The following is a 25683-nucleotide window of genomic DNA, read 5'->3' on the forward strand; positions in this document are numbered from 1 at the left end:
AAGACTTTATTCTGAAGACACATAAGATGCATTTGGTTTTTTATGACATTTTAAATCCTTTTACTGATCTATACTACAGTAGTGTAGTGATTTAAGTGCTAGTCTCGGACCCTGGGAGACCCTTCTTTCCCATGGAAATGCACTAGGTGACTTTGGGCAAGTCACACACTCTCAGCCTCAGAGGAAGGCAAAAACAAACCAATTTGCTTGGCATCCTTTGCACAAACATTACAAGAAAACCCCATGATATTTTCCTCTTATATTGCCACATGTCATAATGTCAGAAATGTTGTGAAGGTGTAGGGCAACATACTTCTCTGGGATATGTAACGTTTACTGTCTCTCCATCTCCATCACAAACCTTTGGGTTGCTAGGCTCAGAAAAAGTGAATGAACTGTGGCTGATCAGGATTTGGAGAAGGAGAGGGAGGCTACTTCACTCATGAAGCTATATCAAATATTTGTATGCATATATTTTCAATACCTATGAGGCTTTACTAAGGAAGTTTGAGGTATTTTCCCTTCATAGGGTATTGTATTGCACTGGAAATCCCAAGGGTGATGGCTATTCCTTCTTTCCTGGCAGTGCAATGGTGGTGCTTTCGTTGCTCCATTTATATGTCCATTGTCCTATGTTCCAAGGGGAAACCCATTCTGCAGCTTTGATTTATTTTTAGCTGTGATGTTTCAAATGGCAAATTAAAAAATATCGGGAAGGCTGTGGTGAAGGGGACCAAAAGTCTTTTCCATTAATCTAAAGAGGTAAGAACTATGTAATACTGCATGCCAGTGTGCTTGGCATACTTACAGGCATTTGGGCTTTTTATTGGCAGGCTCAGAAATCTGCAGGGGTTTTTTGTTTGTTTGTTGGCATTTCACTTTTGCCTATGTCTAGCCCTTCCTGCTTCAATTTGAGGAACAGGAGTGGACTTGTGGTTAAGATAGGCATGAACTAATCTGGAGCTGGTAATTTTTTCCAAAGAATGAGGCCCCTTCCACACAGCTGAATAAAATGCCACATTATCTGCTTTGAACTGGAATATATGGCAATGTGGACTTAGACAACGCAGTTCAAAGCAGATATTGTGGGATTTCTGCCTTGATATTCTGGGTTATATGGCTGTGTGGAAGGGCCCTGAAGCTGGTCTCCTCCCCAATACACAGCAGTTTGCTCAAGAGCTCCTATAAGGGTACCACAAAGACCTGCCAGAGCAATTAGTAGGGATTTCCGATCTCACCAGTTTTCATGGGCAATCTCCAGACAGTGACAAAAAAGCAAATTCTCCAGGGGGATCTCAAGGCAAGAGGAAAGGGTGCCTTGGTAGTGCATCCCAAGTTGACTGTCCCTTCCAACTCTATGATTCTATGGACACAGACACCTCCTGGAGATGCAGTTTGACTTTTTAAAACTTCCGTATTTATTTAGACAATGTATACTCCTTTACAAGGCTCTTACAGCTGTTTACAAATTGTTAATATTTCCCTGCCTCAGGTTTACAATTGAAATATTTACAAGGGACCTGCTACACTACATCATATAAAATACCAATTTTTCAAAGCCAGAAGTAGATTACTGCCTATGCCTGGTCTTTTTTCCACTCTGAAGGCATTTTCAGCTTTCTGTGTGGGCTCTATAGGGTCCAAAGTGGGGGATGACCTCAAAGCCATTGCAGTTGTTCACCGCTTGATTAGACTAACATGATACAACAATCTGCAAAATACATACAGGGATGAAAGAATTTAGCCACTCATGCAGCTATATTCCACAGGCATCTTAACTAACAATTTTCACAAACTGATCAATTTTCCACTTGCCCCACACAAGTGAATAAAAGAAAAGACTTGTTGACACATGATCTGCACTACGTGTGATTCCTGAAGATTACGTATGGCTATATTTCAAATCTTCAGCAATTTCTTTGACTAGTCCTCATTTGTAATTTCTTTGTTGAAGCACTGTAAAACCCTTATTGTATGTCCAGGAAAAATGAAATGTTCTCCAATTCTTCTTGGAGGGTAGGTATTTAGCACAGCGGCTTAACCACCACCTGCAATAAATCTTACCAATCAAAGGGTTGGCAGCTTGAAGCCCGTGTCGGGCGAGTGTCTGACCTTCAACCCAGCTCACTGCCCACCCAGCAGATCAAAAACAGCTGTGAGTAGATAAATAGGTACCACTTAACGCAGGGAGGTATTTTAATAGCACCATAAGGAAATACCAGAAAAATGTTGGCAATTCAATCAAAAGGTCAGTGAACAAGTCTCTTTGGCATGGTGGATGGAGTGACAGCAGCACCCCCCCCCCCGGGCCGGAATCAAGCACAACCTCCAAGGTGCCAAAGATGGGAAAAGCTTACATACCTTTATCTATGTACTGTGTTTGTCCTGTCAGTGTATAATGCAATTGTGTTGGGGTTCAGCCTGAGTTTGAACTTGAACCTGATTCTCTGTTTGTTCCTCCTGATGCTAATGAAAGTATATTTACTGATGCTAGTGGAAATGTACCTTTCGATGCCAATGCTCCTGAAATTAGTGAGGAAGAATCTGCTGTAGGTTTGGAAAATGCCAATGTTCCTGAAATTAGTGAGGAAGGAACTTCTGTAGATTTGGAAAATGAAAGTACCAGTGTTAATGAGAATGTTGCAGAGGGAGACCTTGAACTTTCCCTCCCTTCTGCACCTGTTAACTGTAATGACAACAGAAGGAGCCAAATTTGGGAAGACAGAAATAAAACACTCAGTTTGCGTCGATCCTCCCGAATTCAAGAATTAAAAACATTGGCTTCAAAACAGAAGGGCGGTTCACGGAACCGATTCTTGAGTTTTAATTGCAAAACGCCAGGCTGATTCCCTCAGTTCAGGCATCGTTTCAGAATTGATGAAGACCTTGGCAGTTCTTCCGGTTCCCTGGCCATAGTATGGAAAGATTTCTAGGATATCAAGTACGGTTAGTGGATTGCTAACAGATTCAAGTATTTCTCAGAGAGGCTTTTGGTTTTGCTGTGGCTTTTGACTTGCATTTTTCCTTTATTTTGTAACCATTTTTCTTCAATAAAAAAGGATTGTTTTTCACAGCCAAGTGTGGTGGATAGTTATCTTAGGCCTCATTCTCTACTCTGGATTGCAACACATTGAATGTTTGCCATATATGTGTTCTGTGATTTTCCCTAAGTCCCCTTCAGGGTGAGAAGGATGGAATATAAATATTGCAAATAAATAAATGTTGTTTTAAAAGATAATTTGTTACAAAAGTGGGAATGAGGAATGTTCTATGATTTCTTAAATAGTGAACACATTTATTACTGCATATCTTGTATAAGCTGGAACCCAGAGAATGGACAAGGTGGCAGTGATGAGGGGATGGAGAATATATCTAAACTCCACCTAAAGTGTTGAATGTATTTTAATTTGTAACATGCTCTATTATGGTAGGTAAAGGTAAAGATAAAGGTTTTACCCTGACATTAAGTCCAGTCGTGCTCATCTCTGTTTCTAAACCAAAGAGGTGGCGTTGTTCATAGACACTTCCAAGGTCATGTGGCCAGCATGACTTCATGGAGCGCCATTACCTTCCTGCCAGAGCGATACCTATTGATCTATCACATTTGCATGTTTTAGAACTGCTAGGTTGGTAGAAGCTGGGGCTAACAGTAGGAGCTCACATCGCTCCCGGATTCAAACCTGCGACCTTTCGATCAGCAAATACAGCAGCTCAGTGGTTTAACCCACTGCGCCACTGGAGGCTCTTGTTATAATCTAACTCAGTAATTCTCAACCTGGGGTCCCCAGATGTTTTTAGACTTCAATTCCCAGAAATCCTAACAGCTGGTAAACTGGCTGGGATTTCTGGGAGTTGTAGGCCAAAAATATTTGGGGACCCCAGATTGAGAACCACTGAGCTAACTGCTTTATTATGTTTCAATTTTTATTTTTTAAATTATGTCTCCTTCTTTTATTCCAGTGCACCTTGTATGTTTTATATCTTGTTGTTAGCTGCTTTGAATCTCAGATGAGTGAGAAAAGTGGATTTAAATAACTAAATGAATGAATAATGGAAAGAAACCCTGTGTACCAGGAGTGTGAGGCTGTGGCTCTCTCATGGGGAGAGCTTCCTAGTATACAGGACTTCTTCCTGTCTCCCTGTGCTCTCACCATGGCCACCTCCTGAGAGAGAAAGAGAGAGGCTCCAGCTATTTTGGCCCCCACTGCCCCCCCTCCAAATCCTCTTCTTTCAAAACAAGTCTGGTAACACTAATGCAATAGTAGCAACAAAGATCAGAAGCCTGGAGCAAAGAAGCTGAATGCCAGCAGCACAAAAGTTGCAGGGTTGGGTAGACTTTCTAGGGCTGGTCAGGATAGTTGGCTTCCCTCCTACTATCTTAAGACTGCTTCCCACGGCCCTATTGGGCCATGCCATTGAGCTGCGAAAGGAAAGGCGCACAGGGCTCCTTCCTCCATCACATGGTGGGGATGAAACAGGGTGCATTGTCACCCTGTCCCTGTCCCCATCAGATGGCAGAAAGAGTGGCAACACATGTTGCCCTGCTGCCCTTTCTGTTGGAGCTACCCAAACTACACTTTCCTCCCTATAGTGATGGGAGGAATGTGGGCGGCGCCTGCTGTGCATCATGTGATGGTGCACCACAGGCCCGTCCTTGCCGTGAATAAAAGTAGTAAAACTGAGCAAAAATCCCCCATGTGAAGATTTTTGCCTCTGCCTCTGCTTAAAAAAAAAACACACATCCTGCCCTTTTTAACGTCAATCTTGGGGAGAAAGATGCACCTTAGAATAGATGAAATATGATAAAAATAATAACAATAGTAATAGCTCAGTAGAAATTAGCGGAAATCAATTTCTGAAATGTTTCCTGAATCAAGATTTGACATGTGAGTTGGAGAAGGGGGTAGGGAGGGAAATCTGAGATATACCAGAGCTCCTGTATCCATAGAGGATACACTTCAATACCTTTCAGTAGATATCTTAAACCATAGATAATAGCAAGCCCTGTATTTTGACTATATTTCAGTCAGAAACATACGAAAGAATCATACTGATGGACTTAGGAATACTTCTAGGGTGGAATAATTTTTTAGATTGTGTGTAAGTGAAACCATAATTATTGTAGCCATGGATAAGGGATTGTATTGTATTTCAGGAATTGTTGTACTGTATTTTATGGGGGGGGGGGGGGGGAGAGAAACCTGAATGAAAACTTTAGAATATGTGGGTAAAATCAAAACAAAAAAAAAATCTAGAAATTCACAAGAACTATACATTCACATGAACGTCCAGAAAAGTTTCCCTTTTTCCTTCTGGGTGAGCCCTAGAGTGAAAGAGGGGACATTTTTTTCCCCAAAGTAAAATATTCTAGTTTGGAAATCAAAATTGATTTAACCCTCCTTGCCTTGCACGTGCCATATCATATCCCTCTGGTTGTACTTTTACAAATGACTGGACTGCCCTGGATTCCTTTCATCATGTATAATTGCCATGAGGGGTGAAGAACTTGCACTATTTTTTCATGTCAGAAGCTACTTGAGAAACTGCAAGTTGCTTCTGGTGTGAGAGAATTGGTCTTCTACAAGGACGTTGCCCAGTGGATGCCTGGATGTTTTGATGTTTTACCATCCTTGTGGGAGGCTTCTCTCATGTCCCCACATGGGGAGCTGGAGCTGACAGAGGGAGCTCATCCACTCTCTCCCCAGATTCGAACCTATGACCTGTCAGTCTTCAGTCCTGCTGGCGCAAGGGTTTAACCCACTGTTCCACTGGGGGCTCCATAGCAATGGTTAGTTGGGAATATGCCACTGTACCCAATGGAGAGTCAAGCTGGGAAAGGTCTGGGAAAATTCACACCTCCTCTACCCAGTCATCGGTATCTCCTTGGGACATACATTATATGTACTAAATGTTTTTATAAAATAAAATCCAACAGCCCATGTTCTTGCATGCTTCTCAGCAGGGTTGAACAAAGCTGTAATATTTAATAGAGAGCTCAGCGTTCTTTAAGGATCCCAAGTGTTCCTTGGGCAGGGGGAAGGAGCTGCGGTCACGGCCCCTTTGAAGCCATAGATATGATTTATTACTTATGAGAAACCAAAGAATCAGTTCTGGCCTGAACTGTGTTGGAAAGCTCACTTTTAAATATTATTTTGGTTTTTATTTCCAGCACACATTGACAAGTAATGGCATATTTGGAACAGCTAAAACATAAGCAATTTTGTCCTAAAATCCAAATTAGCATTTTCTGTAGCAAACAACGTGAATGCTACTATGGTAGATTTCATTCACAGGCCAAGTAGAAATGAGCAATGAGTTATTTCTTTCCAGTTTCAAGAAATATGTTTTAGAAGAATGCAATGCTAGGGGAAGGTGCTGGCTTAACTGTTCTAAAGAGAGAGTTGAAAAGGCAACTGACAATTATCCCAAGGAAAGCATCAAATTGAAATAGCTTTCAATTTGCAGTCTTCTAATCGGGTTGAATTTTCCCATATGAAAAATCCATAATACAGTGTCCAGTGTATTGTATTTGACAAATTGAATTTGAACATTAAGACTTCTAACTAAAGATGTAAGCTTTAAAACTGTGTATTTTGATGACAGTCATGCCCCATGTTGATTTCTCTCCTGTACACATTTGAGAAGAAAATACTATATGCGAGGTTAAAATCCTTCCTTAACCACGGGAACCCACTGGATAGCCTTGGACGAGCCACACTCTCTCAGTTCCAGAGGGAGGCAAAGGCAACCCCCCCCCCTTGCTTTGGACAAATCTTGCCTAGTAGACCCCATAACAGGTTTGTCTCAGGGTTGCCATACATTGGAAGTGACTTGGATCCTCATCACATGGATGATGTCCCGCATTGCAATTCATAGCAAATCGGGGTGGCAGTGGGCCAATTTCATTGCCCTGGCCAGCAGCTGATGCTTCCCCATCACACGTGGAGAAGCATAACTGTGCAGTAGCCCCATTGTTCCTTACAGAACACAGGGAGACTCCCGTGTTAGCAGTGCAGTGTTTTATTATGCTTCTGTGCCAGTTTACCCACAGAGCGCCACGGGAAGTCACCCTATGTCATCTGATAGATGGCATGGGGCTCTGTGAGTGAACTGGTGCACAAGCGTCCTAGGATGCTTATATTTTTTCATGTGTGATGAGGTCATTGAAGGCACACAACAACATTGAATAGTCAGCTGTATAGCACTTTCTGACCTCAGCAGTGCCCCGGGAATTAATCCTATGGGAAACAGTGTTGTTTCTACATATATATTTGGGGGGGGGGGGGTTTGAAACAATTTGCAAATTATGAAGAGTAGGTCCATAACACACAATAATTGAAATTATATGATTCATCCTATATTTTTATATAGACTTAATTAAATCAAATTTCTATTTTAGCTGCAAAATTTCAAGTCTTTTAAAAAAATTAAAATGACTCATGATGGATAATTTAGTGGTTACAAAAGAATACCACAACACCTGTTGGAAACGCTTGAAAACTGTGTCAGTACACTTTGACAGAAATCAGGCTCCATCGATGAACTTCTGAACACTCAAGAGAGCAAGTCCAGTCAATCTTTCTTGCCTCATTGTATTTCTTATGTATGTTTTCAAATGTTTCAGAGTTGAAAACAACCTCGCATTTGTAGCTGTTCACATGTGCAATGTTGTAAAAACCTGAAGATGTTTCTTCACATTCAGAAAAAAAACCTGTCTACCACAGACAAAATATGCTTCCAGTGCAGTTGATGATTTTTCTGCAAGTGTAATCTTTTTCCATTTTCAACACCACAGGTCAAAATTTTCCATCACTGTGTCAGTATCTTGAAGGCATTCATTGTAAAGTTCTTGGCACTTGTTAAAGTTGAATTTTAAATGGCCACAATTAATAGGGAGGAACACTTGCAGTTCCTGAACTACTTCCCTGTGCCTTGTAAACCTTTTTTGAAGTGGACTGCAGAAAAAAAATCCAGAAATGTGATGTAAGCATTTAGCCTACAATATTCCATTGGTGTTGGTAGTAATTTAAATTACTACATCCTATAGAATCCTGGGATTTGGGGTTTAAAATAGACATTTCTTCTGTTTAGGAAAGGAAATTTGGAATTATCATCCAGAGAGCTGAAGTATCCCCACCAAAGTATAAATCTCAGGATTTCACAGAACGTTACCATGGCAGTTAAAGTGGTAACGTTCCGCTGAACGTTACCACTTTACCACTAACGTGCTGCTGAGTAGCTTCAAGTCATTTTTGACTTATGGAAATGTATTGGCAAGATTTGCCCAGAAGACTTTGTCGTCTTTTAAAATTGAGAGAGTGTGATTTGCTCAAGGTCACCTAGGCGGTTTCCATGGTTTTAACCTAAAACCAAAGGAATTCTGTTGATATATATATTTATTTATTTGCAATAGATTGGAACTAGGTCTTAAATGCCCTGGGGCAACCTCATGTGTGATGATTATCCATTGGAGTACCCTTTGGACCTACGTCAACAGGCGACTTGAAGGCACATACATATATATGCAACCTTTAGCCCTCCAAGTGTTTTGGACTTTAGTGGTTTGTATCATTTGTTTCCCAGCAAAATTTCCAGATGGCATATTCATTTAAGACCTCAATAAACACAAATCAAACCCTTTCCCACAGACCATCTCTTGCTTGTTTAGCAGCTGAAGCAAAGATATAAATTCTGTCTTTACGTTGGCATGATGATAAATCAGGGAATTGGGACAAGGACATAAAATTAAGATGCAAAAAAGGAGAAACAAAAATTAGAATCTTGCATTGGGCAATGAAAGCATATTTTCCTCAAATTTCTGAAGGATAGCATGAATGGTGAGTCGTTTAAGATAAATGAAGATGAGAAAACCCATGGTATTTAAAAGTGAATAAATCAGAAGAAGGACTTTGAGGTGAAGTTTGCTAAAGCTATATTCCAAAAAGCCAAAATAAAGTAATTTTTTAAATAATTCCCCAGATAATTCGTAAAGAAAATCAAAAATATTACAGAAATAGAGCACACAGATGAATGAAGGCAATAATAGATGTGCCCAGCAATTCAGGAAAAAAATTATTTCATGTAACTGCTTTGAGTCCCCTGTGGGAAGATAATTATAATTATAAGGGTATAATTAAATATAACAACAACAACAGAAACCACCTGCCATCAGTAATGACTACTATGCTTGAAGACTTTTTAAAAAGTTATCTGACTGCCGGTATATAAAACAAGTTCCAGAAGCTGTGATGAATACTACAGTCCAAAGGCCGAATCTTCAGCACTTAGTAGAAATGATTGCTAAGCAACTGGGTTCTGAAATATACCATAATACTGCCTAAAATCAGTTGTTGTGAGAAGTTACAGTGTGAGAGGTTAGGCAGTGCTTTATTGGAGAATGCATGTGAAGAAATGGTGAAACTATTTCTGAGTAACCTATGGATGCTAGAGCTGGACCATAGGGAAGGCTGAGCGACGGAAGATAGACGGTTTTGAACTGTGGTGTTAGAGGAAAATTCTGAGAGTGCCTTGGACTGCAAGAAGATCCAACCAGTCCATACTCCAGGAAATAAAGCCCAACTGCTCACTGGAGGGAAGGATATTAAGGGCAAAGATGAAGTACTTTGGCCACATCGTGAGAAGATAGGAAAGCTTAGAGAAGACAATGATGCTGGGGGAAAATCGAAGGAAAAAGGAAAAGGGGCTGCCAAGGGCAAGATGAATGGATGCTATCTTTGAAGTGACTGACTTGAAGGAACTGGGGGTGGCCACAGCCAACATGGAGCTCTAGTGTGGACTGGTCCATGAGGTCACAAAGAGTTGGAAGTGACTGAACAAATAAACAACAAATTTCTGAGTATTCATAAGGTTGCCATAAGTCAACAGATGACCGAAAGGCACATACACACAGAAAATGTTACAGTTAAATGTTTACAGGTTGACATACCCAGTCAAGGAAGACATGGCCGTAATTTGCTAGATCTGAGCATGGCTTTTGATAGGGTGATACTGGGGGTTGCTTGTTCATAGGGTTGCTATAAGCTGAAGTCAATTTAACTGCAACTTAGAGAAGACAATGATGCTGGGGGGAAAATGGAATGACAAATAATTACTTATTATCTAGACAAAAATGCTCTGACATACTAAGCTCTAATTTCTAAATTAGGGGCCACTATGTATTCAATGTGCAGCTACTGAAAAACATCACCCAAACATTTGGCAGTTCTGTTACAGCGCCCATCCCCCAAACTGTGTTGTCAATAGACAGGGTGTTCCAAAAAGATGGACCCAATTTGAAATTGCTGTATCTCTGCAACCATAAACTGCCCATGGATGAAACCTTTGCCACTTGCAAAGGTGGGACATAGAGTTTCAAGTGATTGCAGCTAGATTAGGCATGGGCAAACTTTGACCCTCTGGGTATTTTGGACTCCAACTCCCAGAATTCCTAACAGCCTACTGGCTGTTAGGAATTGTGGGAGTTGGAGTCCAAAACACATGGAGGGCTGAAGTTTGCCCTTGCCTGAGATAGATGCTTCTCCCAGTGCACACTGTCCTTAGCCTCAGTCATTCACAAGATGGTCACCCTGCAACATAAGGCCTAATGAGATATTCTCTGGGTTGCTGTAAGTTTTTCGGGCTGTATGGCCATGATCCAGAAGCATTCTCTCCAGAATGCTTTTGGAACATGGCCATACAGCCTGAAAAACTTACAGCAACCCAGTGATTCCGGCCATGAAAGCCTTTGACAAGATATTCTCCTTTTGCAGGGTTATTTTATAGATTTGCTTCTGGTCCCAAATGGTAAGTAAAACCTAATAACTTGATATCTCTTTAGACTGTTTGTAACTTTTTGTCTGATTGTGACATGTTATCATTGTGAAATATACTGCTTTGAAATTGGATCCATTATTTTGTATAGTTAGTTATTTACCCATAACTGAGATCATCCCTAGCCAGTATTTCTGTTGACCACACCACCTGACAAGAATTATTATTAAACACATCTGGAGTGCACACATATGGATAAGACGGTATTATAATTTCAATTGATTGTATCTGTAGAGTATGCTGCTACAATATAGTAAATAGCAGATCAATACCTAGTATTCATCTGCTCAATGTGAAAAACATATCTTTTATATGTTTTAAATATTGGTGGATAAATAGTCCTCTGAAGTGAATATGTAATATTTTTACTAATACTAGTAAATATAATAATAATAATAATAATAATAATAATAATAATAATCTTTATTTGTATCTCCCCAAAGGGACTCTGGAGGCTTACAACAATAAACAAATACAATAAATAATGTATCACAGAGAGTAATCACATATCACTTAATACAACAAGGACACAATCATATAAACATTAGTAAAACAAATCTAAAAACCCTTTGCCCTCTAAAAACAATACAAATATAAGTGCTATTTAAAACCAATTCCTATGGTCATGATATTCGGCATTGTGAGTTATAGTTCTAACAGCCATTCAAGTCCTGTCTGCTAAGATGGTTAATGTTCTTAGCCATTATCAAAAGCCTGCTGAAATACCCAGGTTTTTAACTCCTTCCTGAAAATTAAAAGAATGAGTACTTATCTGATAAATGTATTTACTATACTCTGTATTATTTATGACTAAATATTGTAAATTAGATTTTTCTTGATTTAAACATAGTCGTACTGTTATTTCTTTCCAAACTTTAAACAGAATGTTATTACAACTGTAACATATATTTTACACCATGAGATGATATCATTGACACTGACTTTAATATTATTAACACATGTTTGCGTGTCATCCCTAAGCCTAGGCAATAAAATGTCAAAGCAAATCAAAGGAAAATATTCTGTCACGGTTCTGACTCCAAGAGTTATTTCTTTAAAATAATGGACTAAAAATTAGCTGTTACCCCTCAAGAGAGAGATCAAAGAATCATTGTGAACAATCTGGTGAAAAGATCCACTCGATGTACTGCAGTAGCAACAAAGACAGTAGAATATGAGATCCAAGGAAAAAAGTGTGATGATATATGTAAATTCAGTGTTAAATGTGAACACCCAGTGAGTAGAATAAACCATATTTTTGAAAAGTAGTATCTTGCTCTGACTTCTTAACTGTGGAGAATGAAATTGAAACATATTTTAGATATATATATATATATATATATATATAGACACACACACACACACACATTATTGTTCCAATACTCGAGTAAATAATAACAGCTGCATATTTTTCAAAAGTATTTACTTTTCTGTTACTCAAATGTTACCAAAATAGTTAAGGTAGATTTTTTGAAATATGTGTGAAATATGATGCGATATCCTTCCTCTTTCATGTAGATGTTATGTGATACAGTCGCATGTTTGTTTCTGGGAAAAATAATTAACTTCAAGCAAACAGTTATCAGGAACTAGTTACTTCTATGTTCTTTTATGAATGTCATGGAACTGTTTAGCTAATTTATTGGCTGGCTGTAGTTAAGTTAGCAGAATGTTTTTGGCCTTCAGGAACTTTACATCATTTGGATGTCCTCCCTGTTTAGCTTCATGCAGCTGTGGAACAGGAGCTTCTAATGAATGATCCACACACATGCACAGACATAGTAGTCATCAGCATATACTGCCAGGCCCTCAGATTTGCAGGTTTGACTTTTGTCAAATTGATTATTCATTGATTTGTGTTGGACAAACTAGGAATCTGTAGGTCTCCCAACATAACTCTGTGGTCAAGGGAAGTTAATTATAGAGTCATGCTGGAGAACCTATATATTCCTTGGGAGAAAAACTCTTTAGAAATCTCTAGGTCTTCCACCATAATGCTGTGATCATCATCAGGCAGAGGATGACCATCAACTTTCATGCTGGAGGACCTAGATATTGCCAGAGAGGTGTTTTCTCAAGTTTAAAACAGCCAGGAGGGGGAGTTATTTAATGTTATTTCATGGTGGTCCTGTTTCTCAAGTCACTCCTGACATGAAAAAAATGGTGGTCCTGTGCCCTTAACTCCCATGAAAGTGGAGAGCCCATTGCAGATCACTTGGGACTTCATCAGACAGACAGGGGGAAACTGAGAAAGCGGAGGGAACCATCTTACCCTGTCCCATCCCATATTTCCCCCTCTTTCTGATGCTTGGAGTCAGGTAACATCTGATTTCTGAAGATAGCTGCTTAGCTCCATTTCCATGCACTGCAGATTTCCATGGGAGCCCCACGGAGTCCCACCAGAAGTGCCCTTATGTCAGGTGATGGCCTCCATCGGACTCCTATAGGGCTCCATTTCCATAGTTTATGGAAATGGGGCCTAGCAATCATCTGATGAGATCCATAGAGCAGTGGGAAACAAGACTAGTCTTAGCACTGCAAGCTGTTGGCCACCCAGACAGCAGATAAAAGTAGAAAATATGGCAACCCCAGAAAACAGAATAACAAGGCTGAATGTATTCAGTATCTCTGTCACTTGCTCCATCTCTATCAGTTTTCCCATCGAATAACTAAAAATGTCCATTCATATACTGCAGATGAGCCTAACCAGCAGTCTGAGAAGCCTGCATCTACTGTTCAGTCTTCAAGCTGAAGTTTAATCCTTTCATTGTTAGGAACCCCATTATAGGCTTTGCTCAAACCAGAGTGGGATGAACTTCTAACATGTTGTCAGTGTAATTAGCAGTGTATAAATGGAATAAAATAGTTCTGGCCCAGCTTACCTGTCTGAACGTATCTCCCTCTATGAACCATCTCAGAGATTAAGATTGACTGGGGAAGCCCTGCTCTCAATTCTACCTCTATTGCAAGCGTGATTGGTGGGAATGAGAGACAGGGCTTTCTCAGTGGTGGCTCCTTGACTATGAAACTTCCTCTCCAACAAAATTAGATCAGTGCTCTCCCCCCTGGCCAGGCCTGTAGCCAGGATTTTGATTCGGGGGGGGGGGGGCTGAGTCTGAGTGAAAGAGGGTCTACCCTAGCAAACCTTTTGTATCATTACCCCAATACCCCCATGCATATGGGATATATTGAGCATGGTGATCAGATAATGATATGAATAAACATAACAGTTTAAATAATGTACCAGTAAGGCCTTCTCGCGAACCATCATGAGAATTTGGGGGGGGGGGGGCTGAAGCCCCTCAAGCCCCCCCCCCCCCGGCTACATGCCTGCCCCTGGCCTTCAGAAAAAAGTACAAACTTGACTATGGAACCAAGCCTTTGGGCAGTAAGCAGTACAAGGAATGATCAGGTATTATGTGCAATATATATGATATATGATATGATGGCCTGGACTACAATTGTTGGATTGTGTGATTTTAAATGTTTATATTGGTATGTTTTTAATTCCATGTTTTAATGTTAAATGATATTGTTTTTATGATTTATTTGATAATTATATGTTATTATCATTATGTTAGGTTTTTGTATGCGAGGCATTACATTTTGCCATATATTGGAAACTGCTTTGAGTCCCCTGCTGGGGTGAGAAAAGCAGTATACAAGTGAAGTAAATCAATCAATTCAAATTTAAATTCCAAAAGAAAATCTGGCAATTTAGGACCAAATGTTTAGGACCAAATGTTGTGCTTTTATGTTTTTCAAATTCTTTGATGCCACTGTGAGGCCACAGCTTTTGGACCAATATAGATATATGTAATAAAACAAACAAGTAAACATCTTTGATAGCTCATTACCACAAACCAACTTGTATTTTGAATGCCAGTAAGAAGCTTGTCTTATTTTGAGAGAATTAGGCACAGCAAATTACTTCATTCAATTACAAAGTTATAGTAGTGGCTGATGGTGTCATTTTAGGAATAGGGAAGCAACCTCTTTTCAGATGCAAGTAATATTATTAACTGCTGATTTCTACTCAACTGTGAAGAAATGGTCTTTTAAGAGTTTGGGGCTTGGTGTTGTTTTAATATAAAAACCTGAAATTTCAGAAACATTTGAGACAAAACATTCCCTTATGGCATATATTTCTTTAAAATGTGTAAATGTTTTATTTTGTTTGGACATTTTGGAGACATTTTGTTTTGACTTTTAGAAATAAAATGTTTTCATAGAATCATAGAATCATAGAATCAAAGAGTTGGAAGAGACCTCATGGGCCATCCAGTCCAACCCCCTGCCAAGAAGCAGGAATATTGCATTCAAATCACCCCTGACAAATGGCCATCCAGCCTCTGCTTAAAAGCTTCCAAAGAAAGAGCCTCCACCACACTCCGGGGCAGAGAGTTCCACTGCTGAACGGCTCTCACAGTCAGGAAGTTCTTCCTAATGTTCAGATGGAATCTCCTCTCTTATAGTTTGAAGCCATTGTTCCGCGTCCTAGTCTTTTGCTTCTATCCTCATTGGCTGAAGAGAGTCCTAAAGACTACATTTTTGGACCTTGTTCAGCTAACAACTATTTCAAGAAACCATTAAAGGAATCACTCAGCACATCATCAAAGTCTTCAAATCGAGAGTTGAAATCTCACTCCATCTAAGATTTTGGCTTGGAGGCTCCTCCACCATATTCAGAGTAATAGCAACTCGCTTGCCTCAGCCATAGTGCTCTTTGGTACTTACACGCCTTTTTACTTTTTGACTTCCAAAGCAAGAAGTAAATTCTACAATTTGCTTTCAATTGCGACAAAGCATACTTCAAAGAAACAACTAAGAACATTCATTAGATTTAAGCAAGACCTGGTTTAACGGGCATCCTGCTTCTATTACAAGATGACAACATATGCTCTCCATTCCAAGATAAATCCTGCAAAAACATAAGGTGCAATCCAGACATAATGAAAAGTGCTTTAAAAATACCATCAGTTTCACTGGGGAAATTAAGTATGTGCTTTCATCTTTCCTAGTAAACTAATAGGAGTAAACAGTGCTTGTGTCAACTCTGTGTAACATACTAGGGATGACACACGTTAACTTTAGTTTCTCCCACTTTTTCAAAAAAAAAAAATTAATTCTTAAATTTATTCCACCCCTTTTCATCAATTGTTTGAACATTTGTTATTTTTTAAAAGGATATAAAAATATGGATCTATGTCCACATAGCCCCAGGCCCCACCCTAGCCATCAGTTAGGACCCGACTCTGCACTTTACCCACTTCCCCGGTCCTATGCTACCATGTGGTACTAACCCTGACTCAGTCCTCCCTATACCTATTCAGTGGGCCTTGGAAATGAGTAGCGGCAGGCTCTACCCTGACCATCAGTTAGGAACCTGCTCTGCACTTTACCCACTCCTCCAGCCCTATGTTACTTCTTTGAACTAGCCCTGGCCCAGCCCTCTCATAGTGTCTAGGCCCACTCTGATCTCTGGCCATTGGTAGTCCAAGTTTTGCCCACTGAGATAGGATCGGAACTGGTTTTTAAACGTATATGACTATTTTAATAGTATTATGTTTATGTTTTATAGTGTTATTCTGTATATTTTTGTTGGCAATTGAATGTTTTGCCTGTAGGAAACTGTCCTGAGTCCCCTCGGACTAAAGTATTATTATAATAAAGTATTATTATAATTATTATAATTATAAAAATATGTATTCTATTTTCTATGCACTTTTGGCTTATATGTACATACTTTGCAAGTAGTTTACTGTAACATAAATGCTTTTTTGTATCTTATTCTAACACACACACACGCACACAGACATCTATGTAATTATGTTGCTCTAATTTTCACATTTTTGTAGAGGGGAGGCACATTTCTACTGAAAGACTTAAAAAGTATGAATAACCCAGGGTAGCTGCATTCCAGTTTGTATATTGATTTGGTAGGCACACTTTTGCTATGTTCTACATTAAAATAGAAACGAAATTAAATTATCTATAATAATAAAATAATAATAATAAAACTTTATCCTACTAAAACATAAAAAATTAAAAACTGATTTAATTATAGCTTCATCAGACCTGTTCAAAATACCAATTGCCAGAAGCACAAAGGGGACACAACCAACTATAAAAGGGATGGGCAAGGGATAGTTACATATAGTTACATATATCATATCTCACTCATGTTACATATATCCAAATTTTCAAGGTGAAGCAACACAACAAACCAATGAATAATCCATTTTAACTAGCCAAATATTTTAGATATTTCCTCACTTATCAATCGAAAGAAGTTACATTTTCACAAGCCCATGTGAAAGAGTTGTATCTGCATCACACTGACAGATGTGCTTGATGTAAAAATACTGATACTGACCATTTGGTTGAAGCAGCTGATACTACCATTGCGATCTACTGTAGAGATGGGCAGCTGCAGTGGAAGCCAACAGTGTATCTCTACTAAACAGCACTGCCAAATTTTCAACAACAAATTAATCCATTACCACTATTACAATCACAATATACTTGCCAACTTTCTTAATTTGACAGGGATGGCCTTAATTAACCTTCCACTGTCCCACAAAAGTTCTCCCTTAAACTCCGAGGAATGTGCCTCAGAACAAGGCAAACCTGAGGCCATTAACGTCACTTGGGGGTGTTAAGCGAGTTTGAGAAGTGATCACTTGACTCCAATGAACCTACTTTGGTTTTTGCTCTCTCAAAAACCATTGGTCCTTGGTGCTGTGGCAAGTTTGAGGAGTAGTAACATGACCTTAATTTTCCTTCTTTGTCCTTGGACTAATCACTGGACAATACTGTCCTCTCTCTGAAACCATTACTTCCCGGACTCTGCATATACCAACCTTCATTTATGGAGGTTGTTATTAGTTTGAGGAGTTCAGGATTTGACCCTGAAATGCCTACTTCTTTCTTCATTGACCATTAGAACATACTGTGGCCTCCCTAGAACCATGTAACTCTTAAGCCTAAATGGTAACCACTGGACTATATTCTCCTCTCTCTGAAACCATTATTCAGTGGCCTCTGAAAGTACCAGCCCCACTTGGTGGTGCTCTGATGAGTTCAAGGAGCATTAATTTCACTCCAATATGCCTACATGGTCCTTGCACTAACCACTGGACCCTTCTGTCCTCTCTGGCAATTGGAAAAGCACAACCTTACTTAGGAGTGCTACAGTACTTATTTATTTATCATGTTAGTAGCGAACCAAACACTTGTATTGTATTTTTAAAAACACACAAAGTTTGCAAACTTGGCATTCTATGAAATGTCCTTTGACCAGTAGCTGGCCACTTGGAGTGCCTTTGGTGTTGCTATAAGAATGTCCTCCATTGTTCATGTGGCAGGGCTCAGGTTGTAGATGGTCTGTGGTTTGTACTTCTCCACACTAGTCGTGGCTTCCACTTTGTCGCCCCATTTCTTAAGGTTGGCTCTGCATCTCATGATGCCAGAGTACAGTCTGTTCAGTGCCTTCCAAGTCGCCTAGTTTTCTGTGTACCCGGAGGGAGTCTCTTGTTTGGTATCAACCATTGATTGAGGCTCATGGTTTTAGCCTGCCACTTTTGGACTCTTGCGTGCTGAAGTGTTCCAGTGAGTGTCTCTGTAGATCTTAGAAAACTATTTCTTGCTACAGTGAATGTAACGTCTTTCAAATAAATGAATTCAAAATTATATATGAATATCAAGCTGTATTTTTTTTTGTTTTTACAATGTTATATAGTATCTCATAATTTTTAACTCCACAGCTTTCCTTTTTAACTATACTAATAGCAAATCATGTCACATTTTAACTGCAAGAGAGCTGCAAGATTTATGGCATGGCTTGTCTGTGAGTCAGGGCGGGAAGCAGAGCCTAAGAAAACCCTTTGGCATTCATGGGGTTGCCGTAAGTGAATGGGTAACTTGAAAGCACTCACACACACACATTCAAGATTTAAAGATGATAATTAAGGTGAATTCCAGGTCACACATGAAAACACCATGAACTACATAAGCAAATATAGTACAGATAAGCTGATCTTTCATTTCTCTCACATTTTTTTTAAACCAATGACGTAGCACAATGGTTTAGAATTCATGTTGCTCTTACATTATAAAACCTACCCAGTATTCAAACAACTCAGGGCTTGAGTGGAGACTTCTCAGAAGAAGGGGTATAAATATATCAAATAAAACAAAGTTTAAAACATTTCTAGTCATGGGTAATATATTATATCAATTGGACAGTGAAAAGAAAATACCCCAAATCCCAAAACATTCTTCATAACCATACACCAGTTCTCTACCAAAATATTAATCATCTGGATGATACCAGATGAGAAACTCCCTCCTGGGCACACAGAAGGCTGGGCGACTTGGAAGGCACTGAACAGACTGCACTCTGGCACCCTGAGATGTAGAGCCAGTCTTAAGAAATGGGGCTACAAAGTGGAGTCCATGACATGCGAGTGTGTAGAAGAGCAAACTACAGACCACCTACTACAATGCAGTATGAGCCCCACCACATGCACAATGGAGGGCCTTCTTACAGGGACACCAGAGGCACTCCAAGTGACCAGTTTCTAGTAAAAGAAAATTTACTTTAATGTCAAGTTTTTAATTTTGTTTGTAGTTTTTTAATATACTCATATATATACATTATAACTGTATTCTCAAATTGCTTCTGACATGATAAATAAATTTGTGGTAGGTATACTGATATAAATCAGAGAAAATCTTCCCAAGACAGGAAAAGTCTAATTCTGCACAGCAGCCTGCCAGACTGTGTAGATCTAAGGAAATGTCCAGTTTCAGTTATGTAGATCCTTTATTATTTTTATTATTGCCAGAAATGGGGTGAGGATAGGTACTAAGGATTAAATCAAGAATTATGTGCTCCGTCCCCTTCTTTCAGGGAGGAAGAAATCATAAGCCTTTGCTCCCAATTTTCAATTTTTATTGGTATGTTCAAGCCCCAAACTAAATTAATCTTAATTGTTATTTCTGTAAAGAATCTAATTTCATAAAACATGGAATTTGTGGTTGGTTTGCTTCAGTAAACACTGTTAAGGTTAACTACAGTTCTTTTGAGCTTGAACATAATAATAATTTGGGTATAGTTTAGAAACAAAAACTTTCTGTTTTTGTTTCTCCCCACAGCAAAACTAAAGCAGTAAAGAGGAGTTGAATAGCCCAGAGGTCATTCATGTAATCCTAAACCTAGTTCAGTGGAATATCCATCCAGCAGGAAGGAAAATCTGACAGAAAGAAAAGGAATTCATTTGAAATATTACACTGGAGAAGAGGACTACAGCTACCATGGTCTGCTAAAAAGAAAAAAGATTAAGTCTTAGAATTAAGACTGAACTTTCACTAGAAGCAAAGATAATTAAGCACAAGCTGTCATACTTTGGATGTATCATGAGATGATGTGACTCATTGGAAAAGATGGTAACACATGATAAAGTGGGAGATAATGGGAAAAGAGGAACACTGTATTTCAGATGGATTGATTCATCCAATGAAACATGAACTTAGGTTAGCATGACCTAAGCAGTCCACTCCACAGGTGGATTGATCAATACCTTCAATCCAAATGAAGTGGTCCGTATAAATGTGCCCTCAGTCTGCATGTTCCAAGGGTCTTGGAGGGTCTTTCATTCATAGAGTCACCATAACATCTAATTCAACTTGACAACAAATTACAAGTGTCCCATGTATGCCTGACAATATAAGTAGCTGCCAAAGGCTTTCATGGTCGGAATCACTGTGTTGTTGTGAGTTTTCTGGGCTGTATGGCCATGTTCCAGAAGCATTCTCTCCCGATGTTTTGCCCACACCTGCGGCAGGCATCCTCAGAGGTTGTGAGGCCTGTTGGAAACTAGGCAAGTAAGATTTATATATCTATGGAAAGTACAGATATATAAACCTCACTTGCCTAGTTTCCAACAGGCTTCACAACCTCTGTGGATGCCTGCTGCAGATGTGGGCAAAACATCGGGAGAGAATGCTTCTGGAACATGGCCATACAGCCCAGAAAACTCACAGCAACCCAATACAAGTAGTTTTTGTTAGACTCAAATGTAGTGGGGGTTTATTTTACCCAAGATCAAGGAACTCTTCATTTACTTTAATAAATGCTAAAATAGCAATCAAACAAAAGACCATGAAAAGTATAGACAGAGATGAATAGATATGACCTAGAAAAGTTTATGTCTGTCAACATGGAGAATCTAGTAGAATACATATGTCTCTTATATAAACTATTAGAGAATATGACTGACAGGCAGGCTAGCAGAGGCTACTACTGTACTCTCATCTTATTTGAGGAGTTTTCAGTGACTTCTGTTTGGCCACTATGGAACAGACTGCTAACTAGACAAGTCTTTTTATGATCCGACAAGGCTGTTCTTACATTCTTATGAAAATATCTGTTTTCTTTCAGTGAAGCCCAGCTCTTTACATATAGATCTCAAGAGAGTTCATATCAAATTAGAAACTGGAAATGAGAATAATCCCATAGGTAAATGTACATATCATTGAACACTGGGGAAGGAAACATTTAAATGTAAGTTATTACAGGGAACAATGAAATAGATGGCTGACTTTTCTCTGAACTCCAATGAATTTTCATGAAAGCCAAAGCACTATAGCATATAGTTTATTGGGACATTTGGAGAGTATGAGAAGAAAGGTCAAAGGGAAATGCTCTGAACAGAGAATGCTCTCTTATGCAAGAGGCATTAAAATTCTGTTTCCGTACAGAGGTCTTGTACAATGAAGCACAGACTATATCCAATGGTTATTTTTCCTACATGAAAAGTACTAAATCTTGAACAAGTCACTCTATTTTGCTGGTCCTGTCTTACACATGTAAAAGGTCCACCCCTTCCCCCAAAAAAGTACTCTTGGGATTTGGGAGAGTCCCTAGGATATGACAAGGAGGGCAACAGTAGGTACTACATAGGTGGCAAATATCAGATATTCCATATTGCATGAGTAGCAATATTTTAGTCTAAGGGGGCAGGGGGGAATCCTATATTTCAGTAATCCCAGAAATCATTGTAGCCTTACAAATGTTTCCACCCAGGGTTGCTGTGAGTTTTCTGGGCTGTATGGCCATATTCTAGAAGCATTCTCTCCTGACATATTGCTGACATCTATGGCAGGCATCCTCAAGGTTGTGAGGTCTGAGGATGCCTGCCATAGATGCCTGCAGGCAAAATGTCAGGAGAGAATGCTTCTGGAACATGAACATACAGCCCAGAAAACTCACAGTAACCCAGTGATTCCGACCATGAAAGCCTTCGACAACATGTTTCCACCCAGCCTTAATTTTGAGGAATAGAATGCTGACTATTCATGGAGAGTTACCATTTTGTATAGCAACACGGTTAACATTTATACAATTTCTGCACACTTTGCTTGATTGAAGCAATTGCTCTTTATAGCATCACTTGTACACACTTTTAAATAAACCTCAGATTCAGTACTGCAATAAGCAGGTGTTTTTAATATGGCCCCAACATCATACTTTGGGATGCAGAAATATTTCTGTAGTTCAGCTTTCTCTACTTGGTCCAGATCTGCAAAGGGCTATATAAGCAACCTTCTGACCTATTTTTAAAAGGAGGTAAAAATCCCCTGCAGGATACTTATTGGAGTATTCTTGTACTATAACTACAGTATTCTTTTCAGCATGAAATTTTTCACCATTACACAGGACTATTTCCAAAAGCAACCTCCTCCCCAGTTCACTTAACAGCAGTGTCTCATTTTGACACATGCGGTTATTCTGTGTCAAATGCATTTCATGAAGTTTTTCTTCTGGGAATACAGCTTGAAGTACATTTTCAGAAATATTTGCTTTAAAAAACTTACATGATAAATGGAATTTCACAGTTGGATCTTATTTTAACCTGAATTCTTCAGACAACGCATACTTCAAATTATATCCATTCTAGAGGTTTTGGATGTGTTTTATTTTGCTTTGGCTAAAGACTAAACCGTGATGACAATTATCTAAGAAAATAACAATGAGCAAGACCATTCTAAAATACTAGGTAAAGAAAAAACATATTAACGTTCCCCTTTGACAAAAAATTACGTGCAGGAATTGTTTGTCAAAAAGAACAGATATTGTTCCCCTCTCCAACTCTTAGCAAGAAGCTAAGTAAAATGTTCTGTGCTTTAATAGCCATTTCAGAGGACATCAGATACTTATGTAATGTTTGGTTGGATTTTTTTCCAGGCTACTATGAGATAAAATTTCAGATACTTATTCTGTTTTCCTAAGTACAATCCTTATTATATCAAACACACTTCCCAGTTAGGCGTGTGGCACCCCACCAAGTGCAAAGCTATCCCGTTGTATTTATAGAGAAAGACTCCAGGAAAGGAATGATGCCACAATAGCAAAGCATTGCTCTGAAAAGGAACTGAATGACACAGATGTACTTTAAGGAATGCAGAAATGTCATATATTAAGCAATGAAACTTCTCTCCCCAGTCCCTGCCTGTGTACAGTTAGCAGTCATTACTTATGCAGTTCTAATTCCTGATCACTTGTTATTTCAGAACAGTATGCAAGCATTCCTGGATTAGGATTTATATAATGGAATTCCTTTTAAAAGGTGACTATGTGGTTAAATGCCTCGGCTCACTTGACATGGGAGAAACTGACTTTAGTAAATCGGATGCTTTTCTATAAAGGCAGGGCAGATTGCTAAAGGGCTGGGAGTTAAGAACTGCTTTCAAAACTGTCTGTCTCTGATAGAATGCCAGCGCTCATAATATTGAGGTTAGTATATGTAAACACAACTCTCTCGCTGTTAGTTTCATTCTGAGATTTTCTTAAAACATACAGAATAAAAGCAGAGAAATTGAATACAGTTTATCCACACAAAGTGTCCTATATTTTGTCCTAGATTTTCTTTAAAATGAAATACATCTTCGAGACTCCCGGTTTAAGAATTTCTACCCATTTGTCAAACATTCACCTGATTTGTGTCCTTACACTGAGGCAACAATCCAAGCAATGCCTTATTTGCAAAGCAGTAAAATGTGTGAAGGATGTCCTTCCCAAAAGTTATGCTGGAGCTTTCACAAAACTGACTCCTGGGCCCTTTTTTTTCGGTATTGAAAGTACTTTTTAGATTCTTGGCTATGATTTTAAGGCTTTGGGTTTTCTGTCATTACCATGCAAAACAAAACGTCAATGATGAAATGTTAAAAGACATTGCACAGTAAATAGCATTTCCAGGTCTTTGTTCTCATTGGTATTATCCTTATTATTGAAAGGAGGAAAAAATAACAGCCCTTTACAGCCACAGATGTTACATATTTCTCAGTCATTTATGCAATCTTCTTTTATGGTTAAAATATCAACTTGCTACTTGCCAACCACAAAGATCCTATGAAGGAAGCAGCACTCCCAGAGTGTAACAGCAGCCGAGGAAGTGGCATGCCACAACACATCTGGATGCAGCTGGAGCATTTGAGACAGAAGCAGTCTTACCTTGAAGAAGCAAGAATCAAAGGGAAGAAGAGATCACTGGAAGACTGAGAGAGTGCTCTGATCAGCTGCCGGTAGCATGCCGTTGGCTTTTATGATCAGGTGGGAGGAGCTGCTGTTCATAGTAGGTGGGCAGGGAGCAAGGCAGGCAATAGCCAGAGGCAACTGGAAGAGAGGACTCCCTTCTTCAGGAGGAAGAGAGCAGACCACTTAGGGGCAAAAAATGTATCCTGATTTACTTCTCAATATACTCTTGAGAATTAGGTTTTTTCCTCCACTTCCCTGAAATATGCAAAGTTTTTGTGTGTGTCAGGAGCAACTTGAGAAACTGCAAGTCACTCCTGATGTGAGAGAATTGGCCATCTGCAAGGACGTTGCCCAGGTGATGCCCGGATGTTTTACCATCCTATGGGAGGTTTTGCTTATGTCACCACAGGGAAGCTGGAGCTGACAGACAGGAGCTCACCCCACTGCCCAGATTCGAACCAACAATATTTTGGTCAGCAGTCCTGCCGGCACAAGGGTTTAACCCATTGCACCACCAGGGACTAACTCCTGAAATTATCTAAATAAATTGGACCATGTGTGTAGTGGAGCCTTCTCAGATATTGTCAGTCAGAAGTGTATGAAATGATCAAGTCCTAAGAAGAATTAAGAGCCAATTATCAATTAACCTTCCTGAGGATCAGCCCACCATACATCCTAGCAACACCTCTAGTACATACGAGTACTTATAAGAAGGGCAAACTCCACATTTTTCTTTTTCTTTGAGAAGGCATTGCCATTAGGAGACAGAACAGTTATTTCTGCATTTCTAGATGGGCTGGCAAAGTAAGGGCACTTTTACATTGCAGAATTAATGCAGTTTGACCATCTTTTTAACCACCATGGCTCCATGGAGTGACGTCTTTAGCCTTCTCTGCCAAAGAGTGCATGTGTCTCACCGCACTACAGATCCCAGGATTCCATAACATTGACCCATACCAGTTAAAGTGGCACCAAAATACATTAATTCTACAGGATAGGTGCACCTAAGCCATTGGTAACAAGGAGTAGAAAAGTGCACTTCTCTGCCACAATTCCTCCCGAGAAGCTCTAATTCCCAGTGTTGGTCCTGTTTCAATTGCCAGACCCTGAGGGTCCTCTGAGCTTGGCACTGAGCATGGGCTGCCCTAGGGAACTGCTTACACTAACATGCTCAGAACCCTGTATTTGGGGCACTAAGTCATGGTCTAATTATGTGCAGTTGAACATAACTTCCCACCACCACTTCCACATGATCTCCTCTGCCTCTTCTCCTCTGGTGCAGCTGCTGACAAACCAAAAGTATCTACTTCCAT

The 25683-nt window shown here is 39.4% G+C and overlaps 1 protein-coding gene across 2 annotated transcripts in view; it reads right to left on the reverse strand.

Moving 5' to 3' along the window:
* Positions 1–24447, reverse strand: part of COL8A1 (collagen type VIII alpha 1 chain) — a 133468-nt gene extending 109021 nt beyond the window's left edge. For both annotated transcript variants that reach the window (XM_060770731.2, XM_060770729.2), the window contains exon 1: positions 24347–24447. The gene's annotated coding sequence lies outside the window, so the exon portion shown is untranslated. The remainder of the gene's footprint in view (positions 1–24346) is intronic.
* Between the last annotated feature and the right edge of the window lie 1236 nt (positions 24448–25683).

The sequence above is a fragment of the Anolis sagrei genome, chromosome 3 (assembly GCF_037176765.1).
Source record: "Anolis sagrei isolate rAnoSag1 chromosome 3, rAnoSag1.mat, whole genome shotgun sequence".
NCBI classification, from domain to species: Eukaryota; Metazoa; Chordata; class Lepidosauria; order Squamata; family Dactyloidae; genus Anolis; species Anolis sagrei.